The sequence below is a fragment of the Amphibalanus amphitrite genome, unplaced genomic scaffold, assembly GCF_019059575.1.
Source record: "Amphibalanus amphitrite isolate SeventyFive unplaced genomic scaffold, NRLGWU_Aamphi_draft 000889F_arrow, whole genome shotgun sequence".
Classification (NCBI taxonomy): Eukaryota; Metazoa; Arthropoda; class Thecostraca; order Balanomorpha; family Balanidae; genus Amphibalanus; species Amphibalanus amphitrite.
In genome coordinates this window covers 231,440-247,839 of record NW_024882383.1, presented here as the reverse complement: position 1 = coordinate 247,839, position 16,400 = coordinate 231,440, and the positions used below count along the sequence as shown (strand labels likewise).

At 49.7% G+C, this 16,400-nt stretch overlaps 1 protein-coding gene and 1 long non-coding RNA gene across 2 annotated transcripts in view; one reads left to right on the top strand and one right to left on the bottom strand.

The window, feature by feature from the left end:
- The window catches only part of LOC122367687 (paxillin-like), a 57,292-nt gene that overhangs the window by 23,642 nt on the left and 17,250 nt on the right, over positions 1–16,400 (top strand). The window lies entirely within an intron of this gene.
- Positions 8,667–9,491, bottom strand: LOC122367690. Its single transcript, XR_006254106.1, has 2 exons — positions 9,350–9,491; positions 8,667–8,950 (listed from the first exon to the last, which is right to left on the bottom strand). It is a non-coding gene; the product is annotated as an uncharacterized LOC122367690 (long non-coding RNA).

Genomic DNA, 16,400 nt, shown 5'->3' with positions numbered 1-16,400 from the left:
TGATTCTGCAATTCGTTTGGACGTGTCCGATTTGATCACATTTCACGCTAATTGGCCGTCCGTCCTTGGTCTATGGGTACCACGATGTACCGCGTGGTACCTGCCTTGCATTTGTGACCGACTGTGGCGGTCGGGTAATATCTGGCATGTTGCCAGATGGCCTGGGTTGATGGGCATTGAGGTTTGGCAGCCATTACGAAACACGTTAGTCAAAACACTATACGGTTACACAACACACAAATCAACAAATACAATTTAACAAATGCAGAGTTGCAACACAAAACAATAAAGAGATGTGATCGAATTAGTTTTACGGAAAATAGGAAAGAAAACCGACTGACTGATGACTGACGAGTAGTAGTAGAAGATGACGTACCGTTAATGTTGATGAAGAATGAAGAAGAAGAATTTGAAGAAGAAGCTTGTAGTCCCGACGTATCCGGGTCTCACGGCGCCAATTTGTAACCTTGCGCCCGTGATAGAGAAATATAATCTGAATTCTCGCGTTGTGTTTTAAAAGAAGATGTTCCTTCTGGCTTTTTATTGCCTTTAGCCAAGAGATTAGTAAACGTGTGGCCTCAAGTGACCAGGCCCGACAGTCGATTGCCGGGGGCTCTGCCCGCTCCGGCCCGGCCACGGCTCGGCCGGCACACAATGCTACACGTCATACATGTACGTCATATCTCGGGGCCAATCATGAAAGGTTTACCATATTAGGAATTAACGCGGGGCGGTCGGCAAGGAGACTAATTGAGAGGAAAGGGAAGTTACTTCGTTACAAATCTAGGCCTGCGACTAATGATATTATTTTAAGGTTCCCAAATCTCAACGTGACTAACTCCCGTAGGCTAAGCCCCGCAAAGTAGTTTTGCAAAGGATGATCCCAAATTCAGACAGATCCGCATCGCCATTTATCTTCTCACCGACCTTTGACAGTTTAAATCGAAGATAAACCTGCTAACCTAATTCTGTGGATTTGGCAGTCATCGAGCCGGTTAATGCCTGCTGCGTTTAGTTGCCGTGAAAGCAGCGATGCATTAGCGTCGGGCTGGCCTGGATCGGGCCGTCGACTGGTGAGTCGCTGAATGAATTGGTAACGCTCCCCAGGGCGGGAGCGGCGCCAGCCGGTTCAATCAAGCCCGACCGGCGCGTGCGTCTTACAGCACCCACCACTGGCTCCGTCCCGTGGGTTCAATGAGACCGAAAATATCCCGATGTTACGTATTTCGGGAGGCAAGGTCACACTGGCACCCACGGAGATCGACACCAAACCGACCAATTGACATATTGTGTTGTGACGTCACTGAGCTATCCACCGTCCACGGCGGACTCGGCGGTGACCGCGAATGCAGGGACATCTATAGGCGGATGTAGTAACTGTTAGTGGAGTAGAGCGATTCACATACTGTGTCGCTTTACCGCAGTTTTACCCGCCGCTTTAGCGATAGGTATGTTTCGCTCTTTGTTTGTTTTGTTGGGTTAGGCTCTTTCGGTACAATGGGACCATTACAGAGCCGGAAGGATTATAGGAATTAGGGGAGACATTGGTCTGGGCGGGCACCCTAGTGAGTTGTTGGGACTGAGTTCATTCAGTGAACACTGAACAGTGAACAGGCCAACCCAAGGCTATATAAACCAGGTAGAACGTTCCCGACGAAAAAGTGGTGACAAGCGATAATTAGTAGCCGCGACCCTCACTTGTTCAAAACTATGTCCGCAAGCAGCATTTACAGGCTAGCGGAAATCGACCAATCGGCGTTCGGCAATACTCGACGCTGATTGGCCCGATGCTCGTGACGAAATTGCGGGGGACTGTAGCTATTCCCCTATGGCGTTTAATAGACTTACGGCTTTTGAAGGGGATTTATACCAGTTTTTGTTGGGTTTGAGGCCATTTTTGAGCTTGGATATTCTTTCTGTGACTTTTGACTGTGTAATAACGACATTTAATCATAACATTTCTATATACTACCGGTGTCACATCGGCCAAAAAGACCGTAAGTACATGGGATAGACGGACCACTGCTGATGGGGCCACACATGTCGGCGTGTGGTCATCGGAGGTCCGTGAGGGTTCGACATAGGCCCTTCATGGGTCGGTATAGGCCCGGTGGGTCCAGTGCAAGCCTATCGGGGGCCGGTGCTGACCCAACAGGGCCCAGTGGCATATAATGTAAGGCTGTCTAGGGACGTTGAGGGCTCATGGGGGCCATATAGGACCAATAGGGACCACATCAGTCAATCAGGGGCCATTTAGGCCAATAAAGGCACTTCAGGGGACTTGAAAAGGTCATTCAAGAGGCAAGAGCTGTGGTGGGCCCATGAGGGGACGGCATTGGTCCAGCAGGTGCAGTCAGGGGATGTTGTACGGGTTTCTCAGTGGCCCATTTGGGCATATCAGTGACCAATTTGGACCCAGCAGGGGGCTTTGTAGACCTATCAGGGGCTGGTGATGGTTCATCAGGGGCCAGCGTTAGTCCATCGGGGCACGGCATATGCCCATCAGAGGTAATTGCGAGCCCACGCTGAACAATGATGGCCCTTCAACGGCCCCTAATGGATCTACATTGACCCATGGGCCATGATGTGTCATGTATGCCCCTATGACAGGCCTACTCAGACCCCTGATGGACATTCCCGGCCTCTGATGACCCTATACTGAATGCTAAAGGGGCTCTAAGTTTCTCCAATAACCCTTCGTCAACCCATTATTACCATACGCTGGCACTAGGGGCCCCACATCAGCCGCAGGGCAGTCCGTGCCATGACAGCATGTCTTTTCGGCCGATATTACATCGGTAAGATTTATTAACCCTCGCATGTGTAGGGGGGGTCGGATGGACCCCCCCCCCATGGTTTTTCGCGAATAACTCGCGTAAAAAGCGGCCGATCGCGACGAAACTTTCAGTACCCTCGCATTGATCAATTTTACATCTACCCTGAAAATTTCATGACCCTGACCCAAATGACCTTTGACCTGTGACCTCTTTTCCGAGACCATGTTTGGCCGGAATCGCGATTTCGCGTATGTCGGCTCGCACTAGCCGCGTGTTTGCAAGCTTTTCGTGGTTTCAAACGTTCAAACATGTGATTTGATGTTACTCCCGTGTGTGTCAAGGTCACCTGAAGGTCAGGTCAGGTCATTGACCTTTGGTGACCTCGGGTGACCTCGGGTCACTTTTTCGAGTTTTACATGTTTCTAGGCTAGTTTTTGGAGCTGAATTCGAATTTAGCAACCATTTGAACATTTACGAAGTAGTTTTGGTGACTTCGTAACATGTTACGAAGCTGTCAGAGGCGGTTGACACGTACTACGAATACCCGTCACGACGCCTACTGGTTGACCTGACCTGACCTGACCCGACCTGGTCTAAATGCTTCAAGACATCATCTGTGATCAAAACTAACACGATATTCGTGATCAGCACCCCGAAAAACCCCTTAGCAGCCACACTTTACGACTTTCTAACAGGTCCCGATTTTCCCGACTTTGGGTCATTGACCTGACCTGGAAGGTCAACCAATGACCTAGGACCTTAAAATTGGGTATCATCGGCTTCCTATCGTCACGGGCAACACGCTCGTTTTTTTCCGCGAAGCTCTAGCTCGATCAGGGGCCAAACGGCAAGGGGGGGTCCAACCGACCCCCCCCCCCCCCCCTACACATTAGAAGCTGGCAAACGCCGCACACATGCGAGGGTTAAAATCATGATTTTATGGTGTCATTATATAGCTAACAGTCATAAGAAATATATTTCAACTCGAAAACAGCTCCAAACAGCATATAATTTTAAAGAAACTCCTCCGAAATCCAAAAGCCTATTCGGGTCCATAGAGAATAACTGCGGTCCCCCGCAATTTCGTCACGAGCGTCGGACCAATCAGCGTCGAGTACTGCCGAGCGCTGATTGGTGAATTTTCCGCTAGCGTGTAAGTACTGCTCGCGGAACAAGAGTTCGTCGACAATCCTCCACAAACGTCTGTCACCATTTTTCGTAATGCTAAACAGCCGGAGCGTACCCCCCTGGGCCAACCAACGCTCACTGCACCCGGCTATCGGGCCTGCTCTTAGGGGAGCTTCCGGCATGGTAAAAAGTTACCGGTCCAGACCGGAACGGAGGTTTTTTCAACTCCCGGAACGGGGGGTGGGGCGCGGAGGAGAAGGATTTGATTATCCTGAGGATGGAAACAACGGAACGGAGGATGTTTCGCTCGGGCGTTCCGGGCACAATACCGGGCAGATCGTTACAAAACGCTGGTTTTGACATTGTACCCTGATGTCTGACCTTGCAGACTGACCGGAAACAGTGATAGACTCATGTGCCGTTAGAACTGACCCATGGTAAACGGGCTAGCCTCCGGACCGGAGGGCATACATTTCCAAAACTGACGTTCCATTAAATATGTCCTGCAATTACTTTTGATACAATTCACCGACATTGATTTTACCGGCGTCGTCTTTTTCTCGTCGAGTTGTGTCGAATGAACTGATGAACGAAATGAATGAAATACTGAGCTTCGAGTTTGACCTTAAAAGGTCAGTTTGAAAATTTGGCTTTTGATGAAAGTCAGGACCTGACTGGAAAGATCATGATGCACATCTGCCGATCCGTATCGCGGAGCAGAACACAGCCGAGATGTTTTACTTTTATTACTCTAGCATGTTTCCATCAAAAGTTTCGAAAAACTAGTGGTGATCTCTCAGGACATAAAACATGATATGATGGGTACCTACACGATAGGGCCACGGATGTAACTTACCGATTTAATTTCCAATATACGCCTGTTTAATAATTTTTGAAGTGTTAAAGATGACGTGCGTCCCCCCTCCCCTAAAAAAGGCGCCGTTCAATGCTCTCCAACTGACTCGTCATGGAGAGGTCGCAAAGTTGACCTGACGTTATAGGTAAATCGTCAATCGAATCGAATATGTATAGAATGTGTTTCGAACATCCGTAATGCGAGTTGAATAACTCCTGCCATTGGCATTAACCGCTGAAAGTTTGAAAAAAAATGAGTCGGTGTAGATTTGGCAAGCATTTCAATCATTCTTGAGCCTATGTCACATGACGTGACCTGGTGATCTGAACCTGAACACATTGGATCTGAAGTTTTCAGAGTTCATGCCATGTGCGAAAAATATTATAACAAATCATATGATCAAAAATCATAGAATAAGATAAAAATAAAATTCCATAAGATATGTAAAAAAGGTAACGTTACGCGCCGTGGGTTGTAAAGTATTAGCAACAAAAAGCATCAATGGGACTTACAAGCACCCCCCCCCGCCCCTCCTTCCCACCCCGTTATGGTCAGTAAAGATTTCGTTCTTTGACCGGACACACGCCCAAGCTCATAAGCTCTATACACCACTGCTGGTGTAGCTGCGGTATCAAGTACTGACTGTATTAAAGGTAGTGTGCCAGCTTTCCTGGACCGTATGGAGTTAATGGCCTAGATAAGGAGAACCGGATTTTTAGAACTTATCCATACCTTCAAAACTCATGGAAACGTCTTAAATTCTTCAAATTTTGAGTACCCCAGTGCGAAATTCGCCCCGACGGGTTGTCGGTCGTACCCCAACCACATTTCACATCACTATGAACAATAAATGCACACACTGAAATCGCTATTACCGATAGGCTCATCCAATCAAGTTTCGATAAACCCGTTCATCATCATCTCCTGCGGTTTCGAACACGCCTGTTAGGTGGTGCGGTAGACCGCGCCCAAAGCCAGGGCCCCGGTAACGTGAGGTAGCCGAGTCGGGGCAGCGTGCGCTGACCCAAGCCGGGGCCGCGCGTCCTCCCGGTGTCATGTGATAGCCCGGGGCTGCCCGGGGATGCGGTAGACCGCGCCCAAAGCCGCGGCCCCGGCTTGGGTCAGCCATATATCGGGGTTACATGAGCACAGTAAATACGTATTTAGCCGCTACTTCGAATTAGGAACGCATTACCGACTCATGTAGCCACCTGCTAGTACGAATCGGCGATCCGATCCGCGGTTACATGAGCAAAGCAAATACGTATCACGATCGGATTCACCGCACTCCGCAGGGAAAGAGGCTTAGAAGCGAATAGGACCAAGATACGTATTACAGGAACTATTTCTTTCCAAAAAGAAACATTAAAATGCAAAATAATAGGTATTTTTTCATTTGCTTCTTTTGAAATAATAATTAAAAAAATATGTCGGTATTTTGTCAAGTTTTCAAAAATAAATATAGTGAAAACCAAAAAGAAAATATCAAAGTACTTTCAGTTGAAACATTTTTCTGACAGCACTACAGACGAATCAAGAGAGGCAAGTGCTCAATGAGTCAAAGCAAGACAACTTTATGTTTAACTTTTTTTTTGTTAAGTTAACTGAGGATGTTTAGAGCAGATTAAATGCAAAAAAGACATAAGATATTAAGTTTTTAATTCAGTCACCTCTATTGCTACGGAAGTGCGCCACATTTGTATGCTATTCCGTTTGTAATGCGCATCGGGCCGAGAGCCAAACTAGATCCGTTTGACGTCACTGATACGACTTTGCTCATGTAGTCGGTGCACTGAATGCGTTCTTGGGGAGCTGATGCGAATTAGCGTAGTGCGTATTTGGAACGGATCGCTCATGTAACGAGGCACACGATTCGGGCCGTATTTCACAAGAACTATTCTTTGCTGACTGGAAGCGTCAAAATGCAAAATACTAAGCATTTTTTATTGGCTGCCTCGTAGAAAATAGCAAAAAAAAAATGTTGGTATTTTGGTTTATTCTTTGCATGTGAAATAAAATGAATGAAATATTTTGATAGATAATTTTTTTCTGACCACCCTGCTGTCGCTGCATGGCGAATCAGTGCCCACTGACTTAAAACAAGAAAACTTTGTTTTCATTTTTTGATTTCATGTTAATTTTAAATGTTTTTGAGCCTATCAAATGATCAAAGTATTTAAAATTTAGTTCAGTCGTCCCGGTAAATGCCGCAACTGCGCCATGACTGTACGCTAATCCTATTCCGTTTGTGATGCGAATTACCGGCCGTCGAGGAGTCAGCCCGGGTGAGCCAAACAAGATCCGTTTGACGTAGATAAAACGAATTAGTCTCATGTAACCGGTGCCGTAGATACGTTTGTAGGGAGCTGATGCGCATTAGCGTAGTGCGTATTTGGAACGGATCGCTCATGTAACCCCGGTAATAGATATAAAGACTAGATAGGACAGCCCTGTGTAAAACCCGCTCGCTAGATACGTAAAGCGGCCCGGCAGCCAACCACAGTCGACATCATAGACTCGCTAATGCCTTCCCATGTTAAAAAGAGCATTTTTGACGGACTCGTACGAGCTTTTGAATGCGAGTTAGATGTCATAAAGGGTCTCAAATGAAAGATTGGACCATCTTCTTATTAGGATCCAGGGTTTTTAGTGGCTGACATACCCTTGACAGCTTGCAGGACCCCTCCTAAGAGGACACTGCAGTGTCGGCTTGTAATGTTATGGCAATGGGGAAAATGATATTTTAGATGGGTCAGTGGGGATTTTCGCATGGAAGTGAGAAGAAAGAACAAACAATTGATATCGTGAACTGAGATGAGCTCTGTGACCTGACATGACCAATCGTGACCTGAGGCGACCTCTGTGACCTTGCATGACCCATCGTGACCTGACCCGATCTAACGTAACCTAAGGGGTCCCAGTGACCCGTCATGACTAATGATGACCTGAAGTGACCTGACCTGACCTACTGTGACCTGAGGGGGTCCTAGTGACCTGCCATGACCCTTTGTGACCTGGCATGACCCAGCGTGACCTAATTTGCCCTTTTCAGCTTCTAGACGTCCAATCGACTCGGGAAAAACACCAATCGTTTTCAAATTTTATCATCATTTCCATGCGCAGCGATAGCAAGCAAAGTCACTAGTGGATGCTACTTTGATGCTACGGCATAAGGCATTTCACATCAAACGTCTCCCGTTCAGTCTCGTCCTCCTGCTGCCACCCCCCCCCCCCAATCGACCCCACCAGCAACCGTGTCTCACAGCCTCGAGCATAGTCGACCACACTGACTCTCGCTACAATCGCTACAATCCTCCAGAAAGGGCATAAGTATGCACAAATAACCCGCTCGATTTTCGCTGTCTTATAACGAACCAGCCTTGCGTCAAATGATTTTTACGGAGGTTTACATAAAATGCCTACATTAACATTTTTGGCCTTAAAAGTTAAAAGTATTGCGTAGGTCTGTAGTAGACATAACGTCCGCGTCTCGCAGCACCCAGTCGGCTCGACTCAGTCCCAGCAACCGACAGACCACCGCCCCGCCACGTACCGTCCGGCAATCGTCCCTGCAGGGCAGCTTTCCCAACCAATGGCCACAGCTGAGCTGACCAAATATTTATGCAATGCCAAACAACAGACGAACCCTAACAATGCAGCACACGCTGGCCCTGTTAATCATGTGCACAGTGGCGAATCGCCGCTACCTAGCTATCCCCTCACGGCTCACGATGAACGATTCGGAATCCGAGGCAAGCAGCGAGAGAAAATACACCATCAAAATAAATACACTGACCGAGATATCTAGAAATGCACCGTATAATAACAATCTACTTTTAACATACAGCGTTGTGTGAAACAAAGTTCTTCTCTGCTATAAGCATGTGCTTTTCACACAGACGCCATCAGACATTGCAGCCATCACCACACTAGGCGCCGCGGCGGCCTTTAGCCGACAACCGAGGCCGACTTAGACTGTCACTCGTCAACCAACAGCGCCAACAGAGCTGCAGCTGCTGCTGCAGCCCAGTCTTATCGTTCCAGAAGCCAGGATGCTTTCAACCAAGTGGTAGCAGACCCATTGCTGTTGCAGAGCTCTGCTGGCTGTGTCAGCTTTGCTGCGTGTCTGACCAGGGTAGAACAGCCTCTTCCTCGCCACTCCTTACTTTCCTGATGATCCTTAGGAAAACTGAAAGATAAGACAAAACAGAGATATTAAACTTTTTGAACAGATAATGTCTGCAGTGTGCATGGAATGGACAGATGACACATTAAGCAGTCATTTAAGCTGCAGTACTGCATGAATCTGAGGTAAAAATGTCCTTTTGTGATAAAAATGAATTAAATATGAGCCAAACTGACGAGACAAACAAGTATGTTTTCACATCTAACACAGTTACAAAATCAAATTTGACATTAGGTAGCTGGAAGTGTACAATAATTATTTCTATAAAAATAAATGTGGGTAATGTGTATTTAGTGGCAATTCGCAACAGCTGCTTGCACTCACTGTTCAACATTCAGACATTCCTTTTAATTTATCATTAGCATGTGAATAATAAACTCATGCTGACTGCACAGCACATACCTGCATGGGGCCAAGGCAGTATATACCCATGGGGCAATACTGGGCTGCTCGACACTTGACAGTTATGCCTGGAAGTCGAATCCAGAAAATACAACTTCTTGTTTGCATCTTCTTGCATCCACTGGTGAGCAGAGCTTCAGAACTGAAAAAGAGAAAGACATAAATTGAGATACAACTCATTCACGAAAAGCCCAAGATCTCACTTTCATATTGCAATCATTTTCATTGCAGGTGGTAGGTAGGTCAAGGTAGGGATTGATTTGAATGAATTTCACCAAGTCCAAGTCCAGAATTCAGGGACAAAATGAAATACATATGGTAATATTCATATTTTTACTTAAAAAACTGGAGGCATTTCAAATAAAGATACAAAAATATTATTTCTTGAATAAATTAACCGCACCTTAAAAGGTGTTGCTATTGAGCGCCAAACACCATCAACGACTGCCATGCGAGGGGCGGTCGCAGACATAACAAAGGTAGGTTTTAGCACTTAAGAGCAGTTCAAGTATAAAACGTGCTCTTTTTAATTTTATTTACTTGGTATTTCATCAAACTTTCTAGCCATGGGTGTATATAAAGCCAGAAATATAACTGCTTGAGACTGAGCTGAGAGCAAGTCATTCAGACAATAAGCGTGACACAAAATAATTTAATAAATGAATAAAATGACTATTTGAAGTAAACCAGAATGTAAAAAACACAAAGGTTGAGTTTCTGTCAGTACATGATGCTAATAACATGCCCATCGATAGCACAACTGTTACAAGTCACGTCTGCGTGGAGTTCCTCATATTTAACCTCCAGAATATCATAGAAAACAGTTAATCACTCACCCAAAATGTGTTTCAACGTTTTCTCTGATGAATTTTGTTCATGGGGCTCTATCCGAAATCTCCCTGCACCCCTTTAATTTCATATAATAGAGCACGAAAGCACCCAACTACACGATTCCGCCATAGGGTCCCATGTAAACAACCACAGTCCTTGACTGTGGTTCAATGGCGGCGCAGTTCACGTACGCCGCAGAGGCAGCTGTCCCTTCTAGTCTTTATTTCTATGGGGTCAGCGCATGCTGCCCCGACTCGGCTACCTCACGTTACCGGGGCCCTGGCTTTGGGCGCGGTCTACCGCAGGTGGCTTCTGCTCATGCTTTGTGGTGCGGTGGTGGTGAGTCGGGCCGCGCGCTCTGACTTCGGCCAAGAAAAATGTGTCAGCTGATCATTATCATTTCTGCCACTTTCATGTGGTGAGATGGGGTCATAACTTTAGAGACGGCTGTTTCATATCAATTATTTTACATAAAATCATATTTCAAACCATAAATTAATGTTCGACAGCCAAATTAAAGTAACAATACCAATACAGGCTTACAGTTTAAATTCGCCATTGTGTTGTCTACGATTAGACAGCTGATAACTCATTCCCGTACGTCGTAACTCTATAATGACTTTTGCTTATTGTCACATGTGCGCCGCATTCGCGATTGTTGCCGACGCCTGTTTGCAGGTCAGCCCACTACAGTTGTTATACATATCGAAAAACCGATAAACTTTTAGGCGAAAAAAGCACTATTTTAGGCCCATTTTGATTTTTTTTTGCGATATTAGGTAAAAACAGAAGCTTCTTATACTAGGAAAAATAAAATGGGAAATCATTGGAAGGTGGCACACTACCTTTAACCGGTGCGGGAAATGACAGTCCCGCGGACACGTTGCCGTTCGCAGGGCGACTGTATAATGAGTGGCACCATCTGTATGATACTCGTAGTCGTATAAAGCCCAATGGAGCTCATGTGAGGTGCACCAGCTGGCGGTCGAGTTCGAAGTACCTCAGGCTCAAACTACATTACTGCACTGCTGTGATGATAGATGTCAGGCTTATCACCGTGTAACGATGAACATGGTACTGACGATATAAAGCTGGTTTTGATTTATCTGTAAAGCCAGTCACTGTGTAGGGAGTTGGGCATGCACGACGCACTTCCTTTCAACAAAACCTTGCCAAACTGAGGCACCTTTTGTGTTGCAAAGAATGTTGTGTGTGGTGAAAAGCTATCAATACGAGCTAAAAGCGCATTGAAGTGGTAGTGGCTTTTAGGATACGGGGCTACCAGTTTCATTTGTGGCCTTACGCGCTCGATGCTGAATAGCTAAATGCTACGTTTCTCAACCCTTGAACACTCCTGCGTTTCAATAGCTCGTGACGTAGCTGCTGATGCTACCATCTATCAGCCACTTCTATAGCGGAAAGGCCATTATCATTGGGAACCTCGGCTTCCAGTCGCCACAATGCCGCTGACCGAGAGGCGGCATAACAGTGCACAGGGCACTGGCACGCACTCGGTTCGTGGATCAGGTTACCTTAGATGCGCAGGTTCGATCGAGCAGGGTTGCTGAGGAAACGATATGAAGCATCGGACGGCTTTCGTTGAGCACTACTCGGCACTCGGCAGTGTTCTGCAGTCCTTCAACGTCGCATAGAGCGAGCTGCGGGACTGAAGCAGTCCTTCTGAAGAAGGCGACTTCGCTGCTGGGGTTGGCAGGGTGGCTGCCTGTTGGTCACGTTTCCCGTCGTTCCAGCGTCGCCTCATCATGGCTGCTGCGTTAGTGGCGCTGCGCGTCTCTCGTCTTCTTTTGCTGCTCTCTATGATGGTACTCGGCGTTACATCCGAGCCTCAGTCGTTAGCAGCGCGCAGCTGGACTGACGTCAGACCCGTGGCGGCGCCGGACTCCGTGGAGAGCGGGGTTCCCAGCCTGCTCTCCTGTCTCCGCCACTGCCTGCTGCGAGGTCCTACGACCGGCTGCGCGGCGCTGCTGCACGATTGCGATCGGAACCTCTGCCTGATGTACAGCCGCGCCGCCTGTGACGCTGAGGGCGGTGGCCTGCAGGTGGACGATGTCCCGTCCCGGTACGTGGAGCTGAGTCCGGCGGCGCCGCGACCCGCCAGTCCCGACTGTCCGCTACCGGCCGACGCTGCCGACCAGTGCGTCCTTCTGTGCTCCGAGCCCGACCAGCCGGCCGCTGGCGACTCTTGGACTCTTCTCGGTCACCAGCTGCCGACCTCAGTCGACGGTTGGACTTCGGGGGACATCTGGAGCTCGCTCTGGAAACAGATCACAGACCAGCAGTGTCAGATCGACCTCGGCGTCACCTCCAATTACAACATGATCATCGACCTCGCCACGGAGCTGGACGAGAGCACGGTGAAGCTCAGCATTCACCTTCACCGTCAGGCCGTGGTCATCATGGACAGGACGAACGGCGGGACGTACCCGGTGACGCTCTCCGAGCCGCTGCTGCAGCCGCCGGCGCTGACGGCTCTCAGTGTCGGCTGGTGTGCGGGCCAGGTGCGAATCTCAGCCGTCACCTCCACGGCGCACCAGGTGGTGAGGGTGAACCTGACGCTGCCTGACGACCTGCAGTTCGTCAGGCTGAAGTCGTACCCCGGAAGCGGCGTGGTCGGCCACTGGCGGCTGGGCGCCCACCTGGTGGACCCGTGGCTCACCTCAGAGCAGGGCTGGACGCACGGCCGGGTGTACACGGTGCCCAAGATGACAGTTCTGTGGCGCCGTGTCTCCGAGACCGCCCTTGCCACTACCTCTGTGGGGTTCGACTGCGCCGGCTCCGGCGGTTGCCAGGTGTTCTTCAAGGAACAGTTTCACCACCCTCTGGTGATCGCAGTCATCATCATGAACGACATCGCGTATGTCGAACTCAAGAATGTTGTCAACATCAGCTATCACCAATTCTCTCTGCACTCCTGTACGCCGGTTCATCCGGTAGAGTTCCAGCAGTTCTTCGTCAGGTTCACCGAAGGCATCGTTGAGCTGTTCGACTACCTTGCGGACGGCTCGGCTCGACTTGTGCTGACACAGAACCTGATGGAGGGATCGTCATACGCGCAGCCGCCGACCAGGGTGGGCTACGTGGGTCTGGGCGCGCGGCTGCAGTCGGCTTCGTTCAATGTGTTTGACTACGATCCCGACTGGGGCCAGGAGAACGGCTTCAGCGCTGGCGCCGGGCTTCTCACAGAGGAAGAGAGCTTGAGCCTGATGGTGTCTACTTGCTGATTAGTGATCACGGAGCACCAGAGGAGAGCTCCACTTTGATGTGAGCATCTCACTAAGCACTGGGAAGAGCTTTGCTGTCGTTGAAACGACTCACTCACACACCTGACTTACTGAAGGATGAGATGGAGCTGCACTCGGCTTGGGTGAAGTGAGTGCCGAAGATAATTTTGCCCCACGGAGGACTGCAGAAAAGGTAGCTAAGCTTTCACTCTGACGGAGGACTGCAAACAGGAGTTTTAGTCTGGATCTGACGGTAGCTGCTTACCGAAGACAGACCTACTCTGATGGGCACTACTCATTCAATAAAACTGCACATCGATTATAGAGTAGCCGTTCTTGCCATCTTTTAGGTACGCACTCTTGCACACGGCACAGATCATTGAGACACCAGCTGTACCACGCCGAGCTTCGGAAAACCGCTCTACTAAACTCTGGTATGAGAACCATCACCTTCGTGACTCGATGGAGCTCATCACCTCGGTGCTTTGTGGGTAGCTTAGGCATTATCTCACAGTAAATAAATAATTATGTGATATTTTGCCGGTAGATCAGTTCGTCAATTTATCCCAATGATCACTACTGGTAGTGTGGTGCGAGTTTATGTCTTCCAGGGGCGGATCCAGGAAAACTCCAAGGGGAGGGTCATGAATCGAAGTGGTGCCCCTACCTATACCCAAAATTAAAAACTCAACGGATTTCGTCCACTTCATTTTGGTGGATTTTCAGTTTTTTATTTTTTTTTTTATTTTTAGTCAGTATCTTAACTCTTAGCCACAACCATATTTACCAATTGTAAGCATAAAGCAAGTATATATGAATGTGCTATGTGTATATATGTTGTGGACGCTGAGTAGTGAGTACTTACCAGGAACGTTATCAGGTAAGCAAATCGTTGTCAGTCCGACGAACTTGACCCTGGCGTCTAAAGGGTCTGTCCTTGACACTTCAGGCTTGTCAGGGGCACCAAAGTCCTTCCAGGGACACCACAAACCTGTCAGGGGCACCTACGGCCTTGTAGGGGCGCCACAGGCCCGCCAGGGGCACCACAGGCCTGCCATGAAGCAGGGGCACCACAGGTCTAGCAAGTATACACGACAGGCCTGTCAGGGGCACAACGGGCCTGTTGGGCCCATGAGCACCCCTAGGGGCAGGGGCACCACAGTCCTTCCAGGGGCACCGCAGGCCTGTGAGGGGCACCAGCGGCCTAGCAGGGGCACCAGTCAACACAGGCCTGCCAGGGGCACCACAGACCTGCCAGGGGCACCAGAGGCCTGCCAGGAGCACCACCGACCTCGCAGGGGTAACTTGGGCCTGTCATGGCCCAGGGGCACCACGGGCCTGTCGAGAGGCACTTCAGGCTTTTCAGGGGCACCATAGTCCTCTCCGGGCGCAGGGGTAGCAGGGGCACCAGAGGCCTGCCAGGGGCACTACAGGCCTAGCAAGGGCACCACTGGTCTATCAGGGGCACCACGAGCCTGTCATAGCCAGGCATCTCAGGCTTGTCAAGGCCCAGGGGCACCACAGGTCTGTGAGGGGCACCAGCGACCTAGCAGGGGCACCAGTCAACACAGGTCTGCCAGGGGCGCCACAGACCTGCCAGGGGCACCACAGACCTGCCAGGGGCACCAGAGGTCTGCCAGGGGCACCACCGGCCTCGCAGGGGCACCTTGGGCCTGTCAGGGGCACCACGGGCCTGCCGAGGGGCACTTCAGACTTTTCAGGGGCACCAGTCCTCTCCGGGCGCAGTGTACCAGCGGCTTAGCAAGGGCACCAGAGGCCTGCCAGGGGCACCAGCGGCCTAGCAAGGGCACCAGAGGCCTGCCAGGGGCACCACAGGCCTAACAAGGGCACCACGGGCCTGTCAGGGGCACCTTAGGCTTGTCAGGGCCCAGGGACACCACAGTCCTTCCAAGGGCACCGCAAGCCTGTCAGGGGCACCAGAGGCCTGCCAGGGGTACCACAGGCCTAGCAAGGGCACCACTGGCCTGTCAGGGGCACCTCAGGCTTTTCAGGGCCCATGGGGCACCACAGTCCTTCCAGGGGCATTACAAGCCTGTCAGGGGCACCAGAGGCCTAGCAAGGGCACCACAGGCCTGCCATGGACACCACAGACCTGCCAGGGGCACCACCGGCCTTGCAGGGGCGCCTCAGGCCTGTCAGGGGCACCACGTGCCTGCCGGGGACACTTCAGGCTTGTCAAGGGCGTTACAGTCCTGTCAGGGCCCAGGGGCACCAGGCCCGTGGTGTCCCTGCTAGGCCTGTGGTGCCCCTGGCGGTCCTGTGGTGCCCCTGTCAGGACTGTGATACCCCTGATAGGCCGGTGGTGCCCCTGGCAGGTCTTTGGGCCCCCGGGCCTCAAGGGGGGGCCATGACCCATGTGACCCCCCCCCCCCTTGGATCCGCCCCTGATGTCTTCTGAAACTATCTCACCACCAAATAGCGGTTCCCACCATCACACGCTGGATGAAACCATGCCGAGCTCACCGCTTGCGATAATACAGACGTTACTTCTTGTGGTTAACCACTTAAAGGAAATAGTTCACTTCTTAACATGGGTTTTGAACTGGAATAGCAGTTCCGTAGCCTGGGCTGAGACGAGCATAAATCAGGAGCTTTTACAGCCCAACGATCACCCTAGGCAAAGATATTCTATTTCTCGTCCCGAAAAAGGTGTCTTGCGTTGAGGATGTGTGCCTTGCATATATTCGCATCCAGTATGAAAAGAGCATGGGTACCGAAAATTCTTCAGAAACTAGAGAAATTATCTACGAGAACTCTAGAGAAATTCTCGTACTGATCAATAAGGACATTCAGCAGCAGCAGATCGCCCAAATGCCGGTGGCCGCGATCATTTCTCTAGTTTCTGAAGAATTTTCGGGACCCATGCTCTTTTCATACTGGATCGCCTGTGCCTTACAGAAACTGAAAAGTTCTTCTTATTATCAAAATATAGAAAATAATCTTTTGTTATAAATAGG